Source organism: Arachis ipaensis, chromosome B3 (genome assembly GCF_059453495.1).
Source record: "Arachis ipaensis isolate K30076 ecotype BB chromosome B3, ASM5945349v1, whole genome shotgun sequence".
Classification (NCBI taxonomy): domain Eukaryota; kingdom Viridiplantae; phylum Streptophyta; class Magnoliopsida; order Fabales; family Fabaceae; genus Arachis; species Arachis ipaensis.
This window is the reverse complement of record NC_142438.1, coordinates 116899295-116920107: the sequence shown is the minus strand read 5'-3', so window position 1 is coordinate 116920107 and position 20813 is coordinate 116899295. Positions and strand designations below refer to the sequence as shown.

At 39.3% G+C, this 20813-nt stretch overlaps 1 pseudogene; it reads right to left on the bottom strand.

Annotated features, from left to right (window-relative positions):
• Positions 1–806: 806 nt before the first annotated feature.
• Positions 807–19775, bottom strand: LOC148572181 (uncharacterized; annotated as a pseudogene).
• Positions 19776–20813: the final 1038 nt, after the last annotated feature.

Here is a 20813-nt window from a genome sequence, read left to right as displayed (position 1 = left end):
CTTTATATTATGTGCTTTAATTAAATGATCTCAATACTTGTAATAAGTAATATTGAATCATTCTTAGTGCATAATCATTAATATGCAAATTTTGTCCTCTTTCTTGATCATTCATTCTGACTCTTTTAGCAGATATCAAGACAAATCCTCAAATGCATTAAAACTACAACAAAGTTCAAATTTTATTCATTTTATTGAAAATTATAAATTTGTAACCTGGAATTGATAAAAATAAAATAAAATAAAAATTGGTTTACATAATCCTTAAAATTATTCTTATGATGATAAAATAAAAATTGGTTTACATAATCCTTAAAATTATTCCTATGAGCATTGCTATTTTGATGTTATTTATGATGATAATTACAAATGGAGTTAGTTCTAGTTTGTAGGTGTGCTAGCTTGGATGGAAATGCTGATAGACTTGTTTAGTTTACTGTACATCCGGAAAGCAGTGGAGCAATTGATCTTGTTGATGGGGATACTTTCTCTATTTGCTTTGTTTATTCGAGAGCAACTAAGTATTCTTAAGAGAAAGAAGGCACAAAGAACAACCACCAAGCCTGCCTTGGTATAATGCAGACCGCTTATGCAAATGGAGCATCTACTAATGACCTTAAACAGTTGGGACTTGAAATCGATTTGACTCCAACTGGAATTAATACTTGCATTAAAAAGCTGCTGAATTTGATATTGACATATATTTTGAGGCAAATGGCCATGGAACTGTCCTATTCTCTGAATTTTTTGTAGGGTGGTTAGAGGCCACTACAAATGAGCTCTCCACAAGATCTAAAGGTTTAATTTCAGCAGTTCTTGTCTTTCACTTTGCTTTTGAGATTAATCAGTCTCTTCTTGTAATCCTGTCTCACCACACTCTCAGGTAGTAAAGCCCAATTATAGTTGATCACTGGTGCTATCATAGCCACACCTGCTAACCTACAAAAACAAAATCGTGATATATCCACCATCTAGTGTTTGGCGCCGTTGACTCGGTTCAAGAGGCTATTGGAATCTTGTCCACACCATGGATTGAACACTCACTTGCTCATTAGTTACTTCACCGGAGGTCTTTGTGCAGAAGATAGAAGATTGCTCACCGCTTCTAGTGGCGGTTCCCTTTCAAAGAACAAGACAGAGGGAGAAGCTTGGAAATTGATAAATGATGTTGCTGAGGCTACTGACGATTGGATTTTTGATGGTATAGAATTTCACAAATGAATTCTCGTTGCAAGTATAGTTTCTAAACCAATCACTAATCCTTTCATACAAAAAGTTGTTTGTCACTAGTACAAACTCCTAAAATTTATAAACCGAAGTATTGGACCTCGGGTCGTTCTCCTTAGGAATTACAATAAAGTGTCTTGTTATTGGTTATGAGTTATTTTGGGGTTTTGGATAAGAAGCATGAAAAGTAAATGGCAATGAAAATAAACTAACAACTATAAAAGGCTCTTGGTAAGGTGTGAGAACTAGAAGTCCTATCCTAGTTATCCTTCTCAATTGTGATGAGAATTGTTCATTGCTACCACTTAGTTAACCCTTACTAATTAAAGGAAAGTCAAGTGGATGAATTGACTTGAGCCACAAGTCCTAGCCAACTCCCAAGGAAAGACTAGCTTTAGTGCACTCCAAACCAATTAGCAATCTCTCCAATTATCAATCAACAAAGGAATTAGATAACTCAAGTGTCACTAATTACTCTACCTAGGCCAAGAGGAACAAAATCTACACTAAAACTAAAAGAGGCATTTCAACAAACACATAGAGTGCAATAGAAGTAAACATTATTAATTGCAAGAATTAAAGGAATCTACAACTACAAAGGCAAGAGATCAACAATAGAAAAGCAAAGAAGAACAATTATTATGAATTACCTCTTATTGAATTGGAAGAAAGTAGAAGGAACAATACTAGATCTACAACAAAATATAAGAACAACATAAAGGAAATTACAATAAAAGAATAGAAGAAGATGAATGTAGCAACAAAGAATTGAGAGATAGAAAGAGATGAAAGCATGAATTAAAATCTAGATCTAAGATTATTGAACTAAACCTAATCCTAATTCTAGAGAGAAGTGAGAGCTTCTCTCTCTAGAAACTAACTCTCACTACTAAACTAAGCTAAAACTAAACTAATGATAACTAACTTCTAAAGTATGAAAAGTATCCTCATTCCCCCTTCAATCCTTGGCTTAAATAGCATCAGAAATGAGTTGGATTGGGCCCACAAGGCTTTAGAATTCGCTGGCCACGTTTTGCTTTAAGTGAACCAGGTGGCAGCAACGGCGCGTGCGCGTACTATGCGCGTACGCGTCACCATGCGCGGTTCAACCATAGCAAATCTTATATCGTTTCGAAGCCCCGGATGTTAGCTTTCCAACCCAACTGGAACCGCATCATTTGGACCTCTGTAGCTCAAGTTATGGCCGATTAAGTGCGAAGAGGTCGGCTTGACAGCTTTCCGGTTCTTCCATTTCTTCATGAGTTCTCCAACTTTTCATGCTTTCTTTCTTCATTCCCTTGATCCAATCTTTGCCTCCTAAACCTTAAATCACTTAACAAACATATCAAGGCATCTAATAGAATCAAGGTGAATTAAATTTAGCTATTTTGAGTCCTAAAAAGCATGTTTTCACATTCAAGCACAATTAAAGGAGAATATACAAAACCATGCTATTTCTTGAATAAATATGGGTAAAAGGTGATAAAATCCCCAAAAATCAATACAAAACAAACCGTCAAATTGGGGTTTGTCAACCTCCCCACACTTAAACCAAGCATGTCCTCATGCTTAAACCAAGAATGAAGTAAGGGTATGGCATTTATTCAATGGAAACTAACTAAATGCAATCTACCTATATGCAACTATCTAAATGAATGCAAGTGCTTGGTCAAAATAAATCAATTCCCAAGAAACATATATGCATAAGGGCTAAGGACTAGCAAGTCTAATCCACAATTGAATTGAGTTATTAAATATTTTTACAAACTTGCATGAAGAATGATGATCATAGGTGAAAACATGTAATTGAGCATCATGTAATTGAGCATCAAACCCTCACCGGATGTGTTTGCACTCTATTCGCTCAAGTGTTTAGGGTTGATTCACTCAATTCTCCTCTATTTCATGCTTTCCAAGATTTATTTTTCTTCTAACAATCAACATTTATTTCATGCATGCATACAAGTATCATGAGGTCTTTTCATTGGTTGTAATGGGGCTAGGATCAAGGTAGGATGCATATTTGGTCAAGTGAGCTTGAAATTTGAATCTTTGATAAGTTTAAACTTCCCACCTAACCTATGACATCCTATACAATTAAGTTCTAATCTAGCTACCCATTCTTCACTTTTTCACATACTCATGCATTTTCTTTTTCATTTCACAACTCATATGCATTGATCTTATTGAGCTTCACCTTGGGGCATTTTGTCCCCTTTTTATTTCTTTCTTTTTCGTTTTCTTTCTTTTTCCATTTTTTTCTATACTTTTCATATATTTTTTTTTGTTTTTCTCATTTTTTCTTTCTTTCAAACTATATACAAGAGTACCAATGCATAAGGTCTATACATTTAATCAATACATGAGCATGTACCCAATTCCCAATATTTACAATAATAATACAAAACTACCCTTTTATTCACCCAATGTCCCAAGGTTCCCACACTTGAATGATACACACACTCTAGCCTAAGCTAATCAAAGATCCAAATAAGGACATTTATTGTTTTTCGCTTTAAGGCTTGTAATGTGCTAAATTAAGAACAAGTGGGTTAATCGTAGGCTCAAATTTGGCTAACAAAGGAAGGTAGAAGGTAAGGCCATTTGGGTGAGTGAGCTAATGAAATGATGGCCTCAATCACATAAATGCATGAATACATAAAATAATGGACATAAAGAATCAAACAAATCAAAGATTACAATCATAGAAAGAGAATAATGCACACAAGAAGGGAAAATAAGTGGTTATAAGATGTAACCACACCGTTAGGCTCAAATCTCACAAGCTTGTGTTCTTAGCTCAAAACATGTTCCACAATATATATAATTCAAGCAAGTTCTATGAAAAGTTTTCACTCAAATCAATTGACATGCCCTATAGATAGAAATCTTGAAAAATTCTCATTATTTTGACTAAGCTTATTGTGTATACATATGCAAAAATAAGAAAATGCAAGTAAAAATCCTAAAATCCTAAAATGAAATGCAAAAGTGATGGGATTAGAAATTTGTCACCCAAAATCGCCGACCGGTCGGACGACCTCCCCACACTTAAAAGTTTGCACCGTCCTCGGTGCACTCAAAGATGAGCAAGGGGGTACGGCGACTCTCCGGATTGCTATGTGTTCTTTCTTCCGCTTCCATGGTTGCTTGTGGTGCATTCGTTATGAAAAACAAAAATATAACACCATAAGATGAGAAGATATAAAAGTAAGGAAGCATACATTGTTGGAATGAGGTAAATCACTAGAATGAGGTGAGTGAATTAGTGTGACATTAAGAAATATTAGGTGTGTGAATTCTAAATTGCGCAGTTTAGAATACACATTAGCATAAAATCTATGTCACAAAAGAAGCATGCACTTCACTTATCCTAGTGTGCTTGAGATGCTTTAAGTAAGCTTGTAAGGTAAGACAAGCATTAGAGAAGCATGAAAGCATTCAAGTCAAACATATGGATGGATATAATCATGAAATACAATGCATTAAGGTAAATGCTCAACATTATCCATCAAGAGATTTCCTAATCGAGGGAAAAGGATCCAAATCACATGGTGGCTAGCTACAACATGCAATTCAAAAGAGTTATAAGCTCGAAGACAATTCTCATCACTTGGTATTTTTCAAAAGGTAAGCATGAAGAACTCAAAACCAAGTAACAAAATATAACCTCAATCATAGAATCCAACAAAGATTATCTAAAAACATTCATGCTAAAATAGCATTTAGGCAATAAGGGATATAGCAATGTATAGTAGACAAAGTCAATACTCCAACACTTATAATGAAAAGAGAGAAAATAAAATGAAAACTAAACTAAAACTAGCTAATCAACTAACCAACTAACTAATTAACTAACTAAAATAAATGGTTATCCATGGTGTTTGGAAGTGTTGGATGAGGGGTAGGAGAAGGGAAGAAGAAAGGAGAAGGAAAGAATTGGAAAGAGGAGAAGAAAAGAAAAGTGGATGGGAGAAAGAAATCCGCGCGTACGCACACATGGCGCGCGCGCGTCGTTGGCTTATTTCGAGAGTGGCGCGTACGCGTCATGTGCGCGTGTGCGCAAGTGGGGTTTGTGCCAGAGGCACAACGTTGGCGCGGCGCAGGCACAACTCTCTGGAAAATGTATGGAGGTTGGAACTTCTCAATCCGCGTATACGCACGCATGGCGCACGCGCGTGGATGGTCGAAAATGCTGGAAGTGCGCGTACGCGCCATGTACGCGTACGCGTGGATGGTGCTCTGTTTTTCAAAAAAAAAAATTTTCTATGTTTTTGCATCAATCCAAGCATTCCAAACCTCCAAACAGCTACCAAAACACCATAAAACCTTATTTGACATACTTAAACTACCAAACATACTCAACTAACTAAACAAAACATGAAATTAAGCTAATTCTACCAATATATACAAAAGAGAAAATGAAAGGATTTTACCAAGGTGGGTTGTCTCCCACCTAGCACTTTTGTTTATTGTTCTTAAGTTGGACTTATGGGGAGCTCCTCATCAAGGTGGCTTGTGCTTGTATTCATCTTGGAACTCCCACCAATGCTTGGTTCTCCATTGTGCCCCAAGATTCTTCATGCATTGAGCCAAGTCTTGATGGAGTTCTTCACAAGCTTGGGGCTCCCAAAGTTGATCCTCTTCTTGTAATCCGGGATCCCACACTTTGTTTTCATACCCGTCTTGAGGTTGATCATCATTATTAGTCCAACCGGGTGGTGACTAAGGTGAATTCTCTATATAGTGGCCAACAATCCTCCTAGACCCATCTAATTGAGCACTACTCCAACCTTTATATCTCATGGTTGATGCATCAACCATAATGAGCCTTGATTTACAACGCCAACCACAAAACCTTTTTCGTTTACGCTTCATCCCACAAAGCTCCCTAAGTTGGCCATCCGTTTCAAGCAAACCATATTCAAGTGGGATAATAAAGCTAATAGAAATAAATTTCACCCACTCAAATGAAGGAGTAGATGGCAACCTAGGCAAAGACAACTCCAAGAGTTTTGATAAAGCGTATTCAATTCCCATCCTCCTTTTTCTAAGGATTTCCACCTCTTCACAAGACTTCTCAATTATAATCCTTTGTTCAACAATTTTATATAAACCTTTTCTCCTACTCAAGTCATAAATGGGAGGGTAAGAAAAATTTACCTCCACATTGCTTTCCATCTTGTTGGGAGAAGGTTCTTCATGCTCAAAAGATTCTTCACCACTAAGGTTTGATGCTTGATCTTCATCACCAAGGGAACTCACTTCTTGCTCTATCCCATCCAAATCTTCATATGGAATATGTCTTGGAAGGTGTGCACTTTCCTCCCTAGCATCAATTTCAATCATCTTGGAGGGGTTTTCTTCAATTCTAGATTCCCATGGAGGCTCCACATCTCCTAAGTCTTCAACCAATTCTTCCCTTTCTTCAATAATCATAGCTTCCTCCAATTGTTCCAATACAAAGCAACTTCCCTCATTCTCCACCAATCTCTCTTTTATGTTATGCTCTTCATTTGATTCCCCACATGTAGCCATGGGAGTTCCTTGAGAGTTCAAGCATTGGGATGCTAACCGGTTTACCACCTCATCCAAGGCGGCCGTGAATTGTTGCACATCCCTTTTCATTTCCTCTTGTCCTTGAACAAGAACATCAAGGATGTCATCCATTAGAGATTGGGGTGGGTGGGAGGTTTCATTAAATTGGGGGGAGGGTTCATAGTAGGAAGGTGGTTCTTCTTGGTAGAGTTGTGGTGGTTCTATGTTTTCCACTCTTTCCACTTGTTGCACAACACACTCCATGGTTGCTTGAAATTGATCCAATGCTTCCTTGAGACGATCCCTTGACTCTTTTTCCTCTTGGATAATATGATTAGGATCATGTGGCTCTTGGATCAATGGATATGAGTATTCTTCCATGGAAGGTTGTGGTGGAAAGTGGTATTCATCTTGTGGTTGAAAATTTTCATACATTTGTGGTTGAAAATTTTCATACAATTGAGGTGGTTCATCTTGGTAATAACATGGAGGGGGTGGCTCTTGGAAGTGGTGATGTTGAGATGGTGGTGGCTCTATATGTGGTTCATATGGCTCATACGGTTGTTGTAATGGTGGATATGGATGAGGGTCATATGAAGGTGGTTGGTGAAAAGTGGCTTTTGAGTATGGTTGAGGGTTATGTTGAGGGTATGGCTCATAGGCATATGGTGGTGGTTCTTGAAAGTCACAAGGGAGTTCACCATAGCCATTAGATTGATATGCATCAAAGAATGGCTCTTCTTCATAGTGTATTGGTGGAGGTTGTTGCCATGAAGATTGATCATGTGCATGTGGCTCTTCTCACCTTTGGTTATCCCATTCTTGATACACATCTTCATTGTAGCCCCCATTACCTACAACATAGTTGTAATCACACTCATAGCCAAAGTGAGAATTCATGATAGCAAGAGAAAATAAAAATAAAATCAAATAAGAAGCAAGAAAATTAAATCCTAAAAACTAGTAAGAACTAACAAAGAAGCAAAAGGCAAACATATTCACAATATTCACATATATACAATAACCAATAACATAACACCATTGCAATTCCCCGGCAACGGCGCCATTTTGACGATTGGATTTTTGATGGTATAGAATTTCACAAATGAATTCTCGTTGCAAGTATAGTTTCTAAACCAATCACTAATCCTTTCATACAAAAAGTTGTTTGTCACTAGTACAAACCCCTAAAATTTATAAACCGAAGTATTGGACCTCGGGTCGTTCTCCCTAGGAATTACAATAAAGTGTCTTGTTATTGGTTATGAGTTATTTTGGGGTTTTGGATAAGAAGCATGAAAAGTAAATGGCAATGAAAATAAACTAACAACTATAAAAGGCTCTTGGTAAGGTGTGAGAACTAGAAGTCCTATCCTAGTTATCCTTCTCAATTGTGATGAGAATTGTTCATTGCTACCACTTAGTTAACCCTTACTAATTAAAGGAAAGTCAAGTGGATGAATTGACTTGAGCCACAAGTCCTAGCCAACTCCCAAGGAAAGACTAGCTTTAGTGCACTCCAAACCAATTAGCAATCTCTTCAATTATCAATCAACAAAGGAATTAGATAACTCAAGTGTCACTAATTACTCTACCTAGGCCAAGAGGAACAAAATCTACACTAAAACTAAAAGAGGCATTTCAACAAACACATAGAGTGCAATAGAAGTAAACATTATTAATTGCAAGAATTAAAGGAATCTACAACTACAAAGGCAAGAGATCAACAATAGAAAAGCAAAGAAGAACAATTATTATGAATTACCTCTTATTGAATTAGAAGAAAGTAGAAGGAACAATACTAGATCTACAACAAAATATAAGAACAACATAAAGGAAATTACAATAAAAGAATAGAAGAAGATGAATGTAGCAACAAAGAATTGAGAGATAGAAAGAGATGAAAGCATGAATTAAAATCTAGATCTAAGATTATTGAACTAAACCTAATCCTAATTCTCACTTCTCTCTCTAGAAACTAACTCTCACTACTAAACTAAGCTAAAACTAAACTAATGATAACTAACTTCTAAAGTATGAAAAGTATCCTCATTCCCCCTTCAATCCTTGGCTTAAATAGCATCAAAAATGAGTTGGATTGGGCCCACAAGGCTTTAGAATTCGCTGGCCACGTTTTGCTTTAAGTGAACCAGGTGGCAGCAACGGCGCGTGCGCGTACTATGCGCGTACACGTCACCATGCGCGGTTCAACCATAGCAAATCTTATATCGTTTCAAAGCTCCGGATGTTAGCTTTCCAACCCAACTGGAACCGCATCATTTGGACCTCTGTAGCTCAAGTTATGGCCGATTAAGTGCGAAGAGGTCGGCTTGACAGCTTTCCGGTTCTTCCATTTCTTCATGAGTTCTCCAACTTTTCATGCTTTCTTTCTTCATTCCCTTGATCCAATCTTTGCCTCCTAAACCTTAAATCACTTAACAAACATATCAAGGTATCTAATAGAATCAAGGTGAATTAAATTTAGCTATTTTGAGTCCTAAAAAGCATGTTTTCACATTCAAGCACAATTAAAGGAGAATATACAAAACCATGCTATTTCTTGAATAAATATGGGTAAAAGGTGATAAAATCCCCAAAAATCAATACAAAACGAACCGTCAAATTGGGGTTTGTCAGCTACACAACATGTAAGGGTGAGAAGTAATCCTCTCAAGGGTGTGGTAGAACCATCCCCTTCCGAAGCAAGCTTAACCAAGGCGCTTGGGGACATGACTACTATCCTTACTCAAATACAAAAAGATCAAAAGGAATACTACTCCATCCAAGCCATCCAAGCCCCACCTCAAGTTGCTTAACTTGAAGGCCCTCCTAGAATTTGTTGTTTGTGCTCTAGCACCACACATTACACCAATTAATGCCATCAAATTCAAGAGGAGCATGCCCTTGTTGTAGCCAATGTGAACTATAACAACCGTCCACCCTATCCTTCTCAAGGCCAAAATAACTACTCTTATGGTAGTAATCAAAATCAAGGGTAGAGGGACAATGCACAAGGGAGCAATCAAAACCAAAGATGGAACAACTCTTCTTCTCATTATAACAACAACCAATCTTCATCTCAATACCAAAACAACAACAACAACCACCAAGCCAACCAAAATCACCACAACCAAAACCAAAACAACTACACCAAATACCAAGCACCACACTATAGACAACAATCCAACCAATCCTCTTCATCTTCCACTAATCAATTTGATGAGCTTAGAGCCGCTATGGAGAAACGGGACAAGAGCTACAAGGCTCAATTCGATACCATGGGCGCTCAATTGGCCAATATTACCGACATGATTTCCAAGATGTCCATGTCCTCCTCCAACAACACCAACCTACCCTCAAGCTCTTCTAGCCTTCCTTTCCAACCTCAACCAAATTCCAAGGGCGGTCTCAATGCCATTACTCTACAGTCAGGGACTACATTGGATGAGATACCTCCTAGGGTCATGGAAGACATTCATGGGGAAGAAGTGGTTGTTGAAACTCCACATGAAGAAGAGGAGGTAGACAAAAAGCATGATGAAGAAGGAGTGAGCCTTAAGGAACCCAAGAGGAAAGCTATAGTGGATGAGTCCATTCCTATCCCATTCCCTTCCTTGGTGAAGAAAGCAAAGAGGACGCCGGAATTCGATTTAAACATGCTTCAAGTGTTCAAGAAAGTTGAGGTAACCATACCACTTCTTGATGCTATCCAACAAATTCTGAAGTATGCAAAATTTCTGAAAGATTTGTGTACTCACAAGGATAGGATAGGAGAGTTGGAGACATTATCATTGGGTAGTTCAATTACTTCCTTAATGAAACCTATTCCAAAGAAATATGGTGACCCTGGACCATGTTTGGTGTCTTATTGTATTGGTGAACGTACTTTTCATGACTGTATGTGTGATCTAGGAGCTTGCGTAAGCATCATGCCATTATCCATTTTTGTGCGGTTGAATTTAGCTCCATTAAAGAAGTTGGCGGCGAAGTTTGCATTAGCCGATAAGAGTGTGATCACTGTGATGGGAATAGCAGAAGATGTACTTGTGGCGATCAAGGACTTAGTCTTTCCAGTTGACTTTTACATTCTTGAAATGCCTCCAACAGAAAATAGAAGCTCACCCTCCGTTCTACTTGGTAGACCCTTCCTCAAGACCTCTAAATTCAAGTTAGATGCCTTCACCGGCACATATTCCTTTGAGGTTGGAGACAAAACTATCAAGTTCAATTTGGAAGAAGCCATGAAGCATCCTCCCGAAGAGCATTCCGTTCTCCGATGTGATGTAATCGATGAAGTGGTAGCGGAAGTGCAAGAAGAAGACTACAACAAGCTATGCTATCCTACTGTTGAAGAGAAGGATGACCAAGAGGATGAACATGAGAAAGTTTTTGAGAATGAACTCCATGAGCTTGATAAAAAGGAACCTCAGCTTGAGGTAAAGAGTGAACTGAAGCCTCTTCCATCTCATTTGGAGTATGCTTTCTTAGAGGACAACCAAAAGTTTCCGGTCGTTATCGCTAGTGAGCTTTCGAGTGAAGAAGAAGAAAAGCTCCTAGATGTTCTAAGAAAACACAAGAAGGCAATTGGTTGGAGCCTAGCCGATATTGTGGGATTGACCCTCGCAAGTGCATGCATCGTATATTTCTCCAAGAGGGAGCTAGGCCGGTTAGACAACCGCAAAGGAGGCTCAACCCGACCATCCTTGATGTGGTAAAGAAGGAGGTCACTAGGCTACTTGATGCGGGTATCATATACCCAATTTCTGACAGTGAGTGGGTAAGCCTGGTCCAGGTTGTTCCCAAAAAATTAGGCATTACTGTGGTTAAAAAGGATGATGGTGAAGTGGTCACCAAGAGAGTACAAAATGCATGGCGAGTGTGCATCGATTATAGGAGGTTGAACGCCGCTACAAGAAAGGACCACTACCCTTTGCCCTTTATCGACCAGATGTTGGACCGTTTTGCGGGTAAATTCCATTATTGCTTTCTTGATGGATTCACTGGATACTTCCAGATTCATATTGCTCCTGAAGATCAGGAAAAGACAACATTTACTTACCCTTTTGGCACCTTTGCCTACAAAAGAATGCCATTTGGGCTATGTAATGCACCTGCTACTTTTCAGCGGTGTATGACCAGTGTCTTTTCCGATCTAATGGAGAATTGTCTGGAAGTCTTTATGGATGACTTCAGTGTTTATGGAACTTCATTTGATTGTTGCTTAGAGAACTTGGCCAAGGTTTTAGCTAGATGTGTTAACACTAACCTTGTCTTGAATTTTGAAAAATGTCACTTTATGGTAAGACAAGGCATAGTGTTGGGACATGTAGTTTCTCATGAAGGCATTTCAGTAGAACCAGCCAAGGTCGATGTTATCACCACTTTACCTCACCCCTCATCTGTGAGGGAGGTCCGCTCGTTTTTGGGACATGCAGGATTTTATAGGCGCTTTATCAAAGATTTCAACAAGATTGCTTTGCCATTGTCATGCCTACTCCAAAAAGATGTAGATTTTGAGTTTGACAGTGCATGTGTGAATGCGTTTGAAGAGCTAAGGAGAGTTCTTACCACAGCACTGGTTGTGCGAGGCCCCAATTGGACGTTGCCATTTGAGATAATGTGCGATGCGTCAAACCATGTTGTAGGTGCCGCGCTTGCACAGCGTGATGGTAAACTCCCTTATGTCATTGCTTACTATTCTAAGACACTAGATGCATCACAATCCAACTATACCACTACGAAAAAGGAACTCCTAGCCATTGTTCATGCTTTAGATAAATTCAGATCTTATTTGCTAGGGTCCAAGATAGTGGTATACACGGATCATGTAGCTTTAAAGTACTTATTGACAAAGAATGAGTCAAAGCCTAGACTCATACGTTGGATCTTGCTTTTACAAGAATTCGACATTGAGATTAGGGACCGGAGTGGGTCTCAAAACTTAGTTGCGGATCATTTAAGCTGCCTTGAGAATTTAAAATTTGACCCATTTCCGATCAATGACTCATTCTCATTGGATAGTTTGCATGCTGTGTCAGATAGCTTTCCTTGTTTTTCCCCAATGGTGAACTACTTGGTTGCGAAAATCTTCCCTCCCAATTTTTCTCAAAATCAAAGGGACAAGTTGAGGAGTGATTCCAAATACTACATTTGGGATGACCCTCACTTGTGGAAGAGGGGCGTAGACCAAGTAATTCGAAGATGTATGCCAGAATCTGAAATTCAACCTATTCTTGAAGCTTGCCATTCGTCCAAATATGGTGGCCACTTTGGCCCACAAAGGACAGCCAAAAAGGTGTTGGATTGTGGATTCTGGTGGCTAACCTTATTCAAGGATGCTAACCGGTTCTGTGTGTCTTGCCATCAGTGTCAGAAGTCGGGAAACACATCCTAAAGGGATGAGATGCCTCAACAACCTATGTTATTTTGTGAGATATTTAATGTATGGGGCATTGACTTTATGGGACCGTTTCCCAACTCAAGTGGGTATCTATATATTCTGTTAGCGGTTGACTACGTGTCAAAGTGGGTAGAAGCGATACCTACCCCACCTTGACGACGCCAATACTGTTGTTTCTTTTATTAGAAATCACATTGTATGCCGTTATGGGTCGCCACGAGCAATCGTGAGCAACCAAGGATCCCATTTTTGTAACAGGAAAGTAGAGGCACTGCTCAAGCGCTATGGAGTATTGCATAAGGTTGCCACTGCTTATCATCCGCAAACCAATGGACAAGCTGAAGTGTCCAACCAGGAGATCAAGAGAATCTTGGAGAAAGTGGTCAATCCACAAAGGAAGGATTGGAGCCTCCGGTTAGGAGATGCACTATGGGCGTATAGGACGGCCTACAAGACTCTGTTAGGGATGAGTCCCTTCCGGATTGTCTATGGTAAGGCATGCCACCTTTCGGTGAAAATTGAGCATAGAGCCTATTGGGCGGTAAAGCAGTGCAACATGGATCCAACCAAGGCGGGGTAGCCAGAAAATTACAGCTAGAGGAGCTCGAGTGTTTGAGGAACGAAGCGTATAAGAATGCCCAGATTTACAAGGAAAAGACTAAGGCATTTTATGATCATCACATCCAGAAGAAGGACTTTCAAGAAGGTGATGAGGTTCTCCTCTACAACTCGAGGCTTAGATTCATGCCTGGCAAGCTCCGTTCTAGATGGGAAGGACCCTTCAAGGTGAAGGAGATAAAGCCCTATGTAGTGGTGGAGTTATTTGATCCCAAAAGTGAAGCAACTTTCAAGGTGAATGGACATAGAGTGAAGAAGTACCATGGCTACAAACTCCCAAAAGAGCTAGAGGTGTTCCTTTTAACGGATGCACTAAAAGGAGAGGAAGCTTAAGCAAAGGACCGTCCAACTTAAGGACGTTAAAGAAAAGTGCTTGGTGGGAGGCACCCCACCGTGGTAAGATCTTCCTTGTGTATATCATCCTGTTTTTAGCTTTATATTCTTGTGAATTTTGTGAGTTCTAGATGTTGTTGACTGCATAGGACTGCTAGTTTTATTGTTCTTGTTGGATAGATAGGATGTTCATATGGATTTCATCATTTTGGTATGGATGAATTATTGAAGTTAGAGGAAATGCTTTGTCTTGAATGGTGCATGAATTTATAAGTGTTTCCTTGACTACTAGCTTGAACACCTGCCAAAAATGTGTAGAATAGCTTTTCCCTATGTTGTATAAGAAAAAGCAAAAAGCAAGGAAAAGGGGCACCCACGCGTCAGCGCACCGTGCGCACGCGCGCGGGAGGTGTATTTCTTACTCTTGGGCCAAAAACCCGAGACTCATGCCTACTTTGTGCCCATTTCGTGCTAGGCACCCACGCGTTAGCGTACGTGCCGCGCGCGCCCTTGCAATTTTGGCCATCGACGCGCAAGCGCACTATGTGCGCGCGCGCCGATGGTGCTGCCTAAACTCCCTGGTACAAAAACCAGAGAGTTGTTCCATACTTGTGCCTAGCCTGTGCCCACACCGACGCATCCGTGCACTGCGCACGTCCGCGCCGGTCGCCAATCCACTCAGGCATGCGTTCGCCCACCTGTGCTGCATGCCAACTCTGGTACAATTTACCCGAGACTTAGGCCAACTTTGTGCCAATCCTGTGCCAGGGGCATAACTGTATTCATGCACACGCGCCAATGACGCGCACGCCGGTTGCACGAACCAGTTTTAAAACTGGCGCGCTCTGCTCTGCCTCTCTCTCCCACCTTCTTTCTTATTTCTTTCTTCTTCTTCTTCCATAATCCACCACCACCGTCTCTGGTTACTTACCGGTGACCACCACCTCTTTCGGTGGCCCTACATCTCTTCTATTTCCTTCTCATTCTCAGAAGAAGAAAACTTCACTTTCTTCTTTCCTCCTTCTCAAGGTTCTACTTCTTCCATATCTCATCTATTACTTTCTTTACATAATCTCTTCTTCTAGTTAGATTTTTCTTGTCAATTAACTTGTTTTTCTCTTTTAGTTGCATGCTTTTACTACTTACTTTTTGTTTGTTCATTTTTTTTTCTTTTCCTTGTTTTTCCATGGATGTTGAATTTGAGTTTTAATTTGCTTTGATAGATCTTCTTCTTGTCTCTCATTGTCTTTGTCATGTAAGTGATGTTATGTGATGATTGATGTTTCGTTTTGAGCTTTTAATTGGTTGAGTATCTCATAATTGCTCATTGCTTGATAATTGCACACCAAGTGTTCGAGGAATTGCACGAATGCCATTTTCGTTTATTTTAATCATGTATCTTCAATTTGGTACTTTCTCCTCACTCACTTGTTGTCTTCTGAATGCATTGAGTCCATGACGTGGCAAAAAATTGGCGAGTTAAGAAATTGTTATAAGAGATACGTTGCAAGTACAGTTCTTAACCAACCAAAAATCCACTTATCAATTTAGAAGGGTTGTCAGAAAATTAGGATTAAAATACTGGGAGTATGAATCCCAGGTCGTCTCCCAACGAGTTGCAGAAAGATGTGATATTTTATTAATCAGATGTTTTCTAAAAATGGTTGAGTTGATAAACAGGAAATTAAATCAGAGAATTTATGTAATTTAAATAAAAACCTTGACCGGGAGTAGATTAGTGGGAAGCCCTATCCTTGATGGAGTTCTCTCAAGATAAAAGTGATAATTAAAGGTTGCCTGCTCAGTTATCCTTTACCAGGTAAAGGAAAGTTAAGCAAGTTGGAAGTCAATTTCTATTCACAAGTTCTAATCATCTCCCTTGGGAAGGACTAGTGTCAGTGATTAGAGGGCGACCCAACGCGAAACCCAACTATAATTTTACTCTTGAGCATCCAACTCAAGGTCTTCCTGTCAATCAACTCCCAATCAAGTTATGGAACTACTCGCTCATTATGATTGTAAAATCCACGAAATAAGAAAGGAAAATATTGAAAGACATGATAAATAATAATCAAAAGGATCAATTAAAAATAAAAATAGTTCTTGTATAAATAAATTCTAGAAATAATCCAATAATAATTCTGAGTAAATAAAGGATATGGAAGAGTAAGTGACAAGTAAGGAAACAAACTAGAATGACAAAGTCTTGACGGAAGTAATAACTCTTCTCAGTATCCCAATCTAAAAAGCAATAAAATCAAAATCCTAAGAACTATGAATGTGTAGAGAGAAAAACCTAGAGGAAAAGTAAAATCAGATCTAAACTAAAATTATGCGGAATGAATGTTGTTTTTCGGTCTCTGCATGTTCCCTGGCTCTAACCTGCTTTCCTGGGCCGAAAACTGGGTCAAAACCGGGCCCAAAATCGTCCCCAGCGAATTTTGCAGATTCTGCAGATCGCGCATCTCACGCGATCGCGTCATTCACGCATTCGCGTCATCCAGCGTTTTGCCTTGCCAAGCGTGCGCGTCGTCCACGCGTTCGCTTCACTTGTGCAGTTTCCAATCTGTGCGATCGCGTGAGCCATGCTTCTGCGTCACTGCAATTTCCTCTATATCGCGCGGTCGCGTGAGCCATGCGTCCGCGTCATTTCTCGCTGGTCATCTCCTCAATTTCTTGTGTTCCTTCCATTTTTGCAAGCTTCCTTTCCAATCTCCAAGTCATTCATGCCCTATAAAACCTAAAACACTTGACACAGATCACGGCATCGAATGGAATAAAGGAGAATTAAAATACAAAATTAAAAGTCTCTAGGAAGCAAGTTTTCAACCATGAAGTATTTTTAGGAAGGAATTATAAATGCAAGCTAATCATATGAATAAGTGGGTAAAGATTTGATAAAACCGCACAATTAAACACAATATAAACCATAAAATAGTGGTTTATCAACCTCCCCACACTTAGTCATTAGCATGTCCTCATGCTTAGTTGAAGGAGATAAAATAAATGAGTAGGAACATGTAAAACTCATGCAATGCAATGCAACCTATATATGTGAATGCAACTATATGATTCTTGTCCACTTGGTCAAAAGTAAATAAGCTCTTCAAGACAATCACATATCAAATTCCACTAATTCAATTCTTATACAGTAAGAACAGATAAAAATGCAAGAAGGTAGCTCATGAAAGCAGGGAACATAGAACTTAAGCATTGAACCCTCACTGATGATGTATGTACACTCTAATCTCTCTAGTGTATAGGGTAATCACTCTATCCTTCTCTAATCATGCTTTCTAATTTTTTTGTTCTTCACCTAACCAATCAACAACAATTAATATACCAATACAAATATCATGAGGTCTTTTCAAGGTTGTAATGGGGCCAAGGTATGGGTAAGGGTACATATATGGCTAAGTAAGCTTATAAATTGAATCTTTAATTAACCCAAGCTTTCACTTAACACACATATATATTCTTTATAGCTTAAATTTCACACCTAGCTACCCAAAATTTCTCTTTCACATTCCTTACTCATGCATCAACTTTATTTTGATTTTATCATATATGCATTGATCTTTGAATTCTTAACTTAACATTGGGGTAATTTTGTCCCCTTATTTGATTATTGAATATTTTTTTGGATTTTTTTTAACATAAATATAAACGTAGCTTATCAATGCGCATAGATTTTTAATTTTAATAGTTTTATATGAGTAGGCACCCAAATTTCCATTATATTATCATGACACATTCCCTTATTATCTTTTGTTCCCACAATTTTCCCATACTTAATTAACACATAATTCTATCTTAAGCTAACCAAAGATTCAATTGGGATATATAATTGTTTTTCCGCTTAAGGCTGGTAATGTGGTAAAATAGAGAACAAATGGGATTTAAAAGCTCAAAGTGGCTAACAAAGGTAACTTAAGGGGTAGGCTTAATTTGGATAAGTGAGCTAAACAAATAATGGCCTTAATCATATGCAAGCATATAGATATATTAAACATTGGACATATAGGATGAAACAAAGTATAGATTACAATCATAGAGAAGTAAACACACAAGAATAAAATAATTATGGTTAAATAATGTAACCATGTATAAAGGCTCAAATCTCACAGGTTGTGTGTTCTTTAGCTCAAAAACCATGTTCCAAATACAACTTCAAGCAGATTTAACATAGAAATTTAGGTTAAAATTAGTGAAATTTTGTTCTAAAAATAGGGTCTTAGAAGAAACTTATTGTCTTTTCAATCAAGTAGAACATGCATGCAACTAATCTATTATTATGCAATCTATCCTATTCTACAAAAGAAAAACTAACTAAATATCCTATTTTATTGGTGTTAGGGAAGAGAAATTACCTCCGGAAGTCAGGTACTGACCGACCTCCCCACACTTAAGGCTTTGCACCATCCTCGGTGCCATCTGTCAGGAACAAGGGTGGGCTGGTAGCAGTATCTCCACAGTCGGGACTGTCATGGCTCCCTGTGCTGGTAAAGGAAGTGGAGTCCGGGGTGTCTGAGTCTCTGTATTTTCCCTTAAGTAGCTCCTTGAGGTATGTGAATCGGCGCTTGTTACGGCGCTCTCTTAGCTTTGCTTTGTGTTCCTGCCGATCCAACCTTTCAAGTATCTGATGGAGCAGTTGGTTTGTTGTAGGTACTTGTGGTGTTGAAGGTGGAATGTCTTCAGCCGGTTTAGTAGGCTGGCATGTAGTGGCTGCTGAAGGTCTGATATATTTCCCGTTAGGGACGTACTAATCATCCCGTGGGAGCATGGCTTTGGTGTCACCAGCTCTGTAGGAGACTCCGGCTGCTGAGACAAGATCTGAGACCAGGACGGGAAAAGGTAAGTTGCCCGCAATTTGTATGTGTCCCATAGCATTCCGGATGTGTCTTGGTAGGTTCAGAGGTTGATCTGTAAGGATGCACCATAGTAGAACGGCCATGTCCGCAGTGAAAGAGGACTCATGAGTGCTCGGAAATACGTAATGGGACATAATCTGTGCCCATACGCGAGCCTCTAAGGTAAGTGCGGAAGCCGATATCCCCTTAGGACGGGATCGATGGTATCCGTAGATCCAACTGCTGCTAGGTAGTGCGATAACTCTGAGGACAGCGTCCCAGTTAAATTGGTACATCTGGCGCTTGAGTGTGGCCTCCTGAAATGCGTCCAGTCCTTCTGGAGTAAGGGGGAGATCTAAAGCACGCTGAATGGCCTCTTCTGTAATGGGGACTTGCTTCTGACGGACATAGACAGACTGCAAGGTTGGCAGGTGGAAATTGGAGTAGAACTCGACTACCCAGGAAAGATTAACCTGCCGTGGCTGTCTCTGTAGGAATCCCCATTGTCTTCGTTCAATTTGCGGCTCAACAAAGGGAGCAATGTTGGACGGGAGGATAAGAAGGTATTCATTGTTGTAACTCCTTTCTGCCAAGATGGGGAACATCTGCTCGCAGTAGCGATTGGTAAATCGCGCAGTGTCCTTTGCTGGGAAGGCTTTCTCTTTGTCATCAACCTTTATAATCCTCTTAATCCTTTTTGTTGAGGGCTTAACGGCAATTGAAGATGGCTCTGTCACTAAAGCTCATTTGGTTCCTCTTCTTACTGTTGGTTTGGGAGTAGCTTTCTCCTTGCCTTTCTTGGTGGCCATCCTAAAAGAAAGAAAAGAGAAAGGTTGTTAAGATGTCAAGGTTTGGAGCAAGGAAGAGGGCGGGGAAGGTGGTAATCAATGCACATTAAAAGATGAATGATGTTAACACATGGTCATGACTACATGTGAGAAACAACAATGGAAATATAGCAAGTGCATATGATGACAATTAAATGCAAGGTGTTTATTGGCATGCAGGCAAAGGCATGAGTAGCATAGATCAAGAATTTAATGTCCCAGTGAGATTACCAAGCCTTTCAAACTAATAACCTATTTGTAACAACAATTATATTAAATTAATAAAATATAAAAAGGGGTTTTGTGAAGAGCAAGAATTTAGAGTAGTAAAAGAAATCTAAAAATAGTGCACAATGCCATACGGGCATTTTCACAAACACATAGCATGCATGGTAAATAAGCTATTGAAAGTATTAAATTGAACATGCAAGCAACCCTTTTAAAAAGTAATATATAATTGTCAAATAATTCCTGAATAATTCACAAGAAAATCATAGGAAAGAATAGTGACCCAAATAATTTTCCAACACCAATTAAAAGAAAAATAAAGAAAAACAAAACATGGATAAAGCAAGGAAAAAGAAAAGAAAAAGATAACATAAAAAGAAGAAGAATAGAAAAGTAAGGAGGGAAGAAGAAAAGAAAAACCTTGTTAATGGTGGTGAGAGAGAGAAAAAGGTAGAGAGTAAGAGAGAAGGAAGAAGGAAGAAGGAAGAAATAAGGAGGGAAAAGAAAAAGTAGGATTTGGGGAAGAGAAAGATAAGATATTTTGGCAGATTAGGTTAAGCTGTGCGGCGCAAGCGACGCGGACGCGTGGGGTACGCGTTCGCCCGGATGGCGCTTAGATGGGTTGACGCGGTCGCGTCGGTCACGCGGACGCGTGACTTGTTTTGTGCTACTGGCGCGAGGGCAGCCTCGCGCTCGCACAACTCTCTGTTCAAAATGCATTATTGCCAAATTCCAGGGTGACGCGGTCGCGTGATTGACGCGATCGCGTGGGTGGCCAATATTGGGATATGA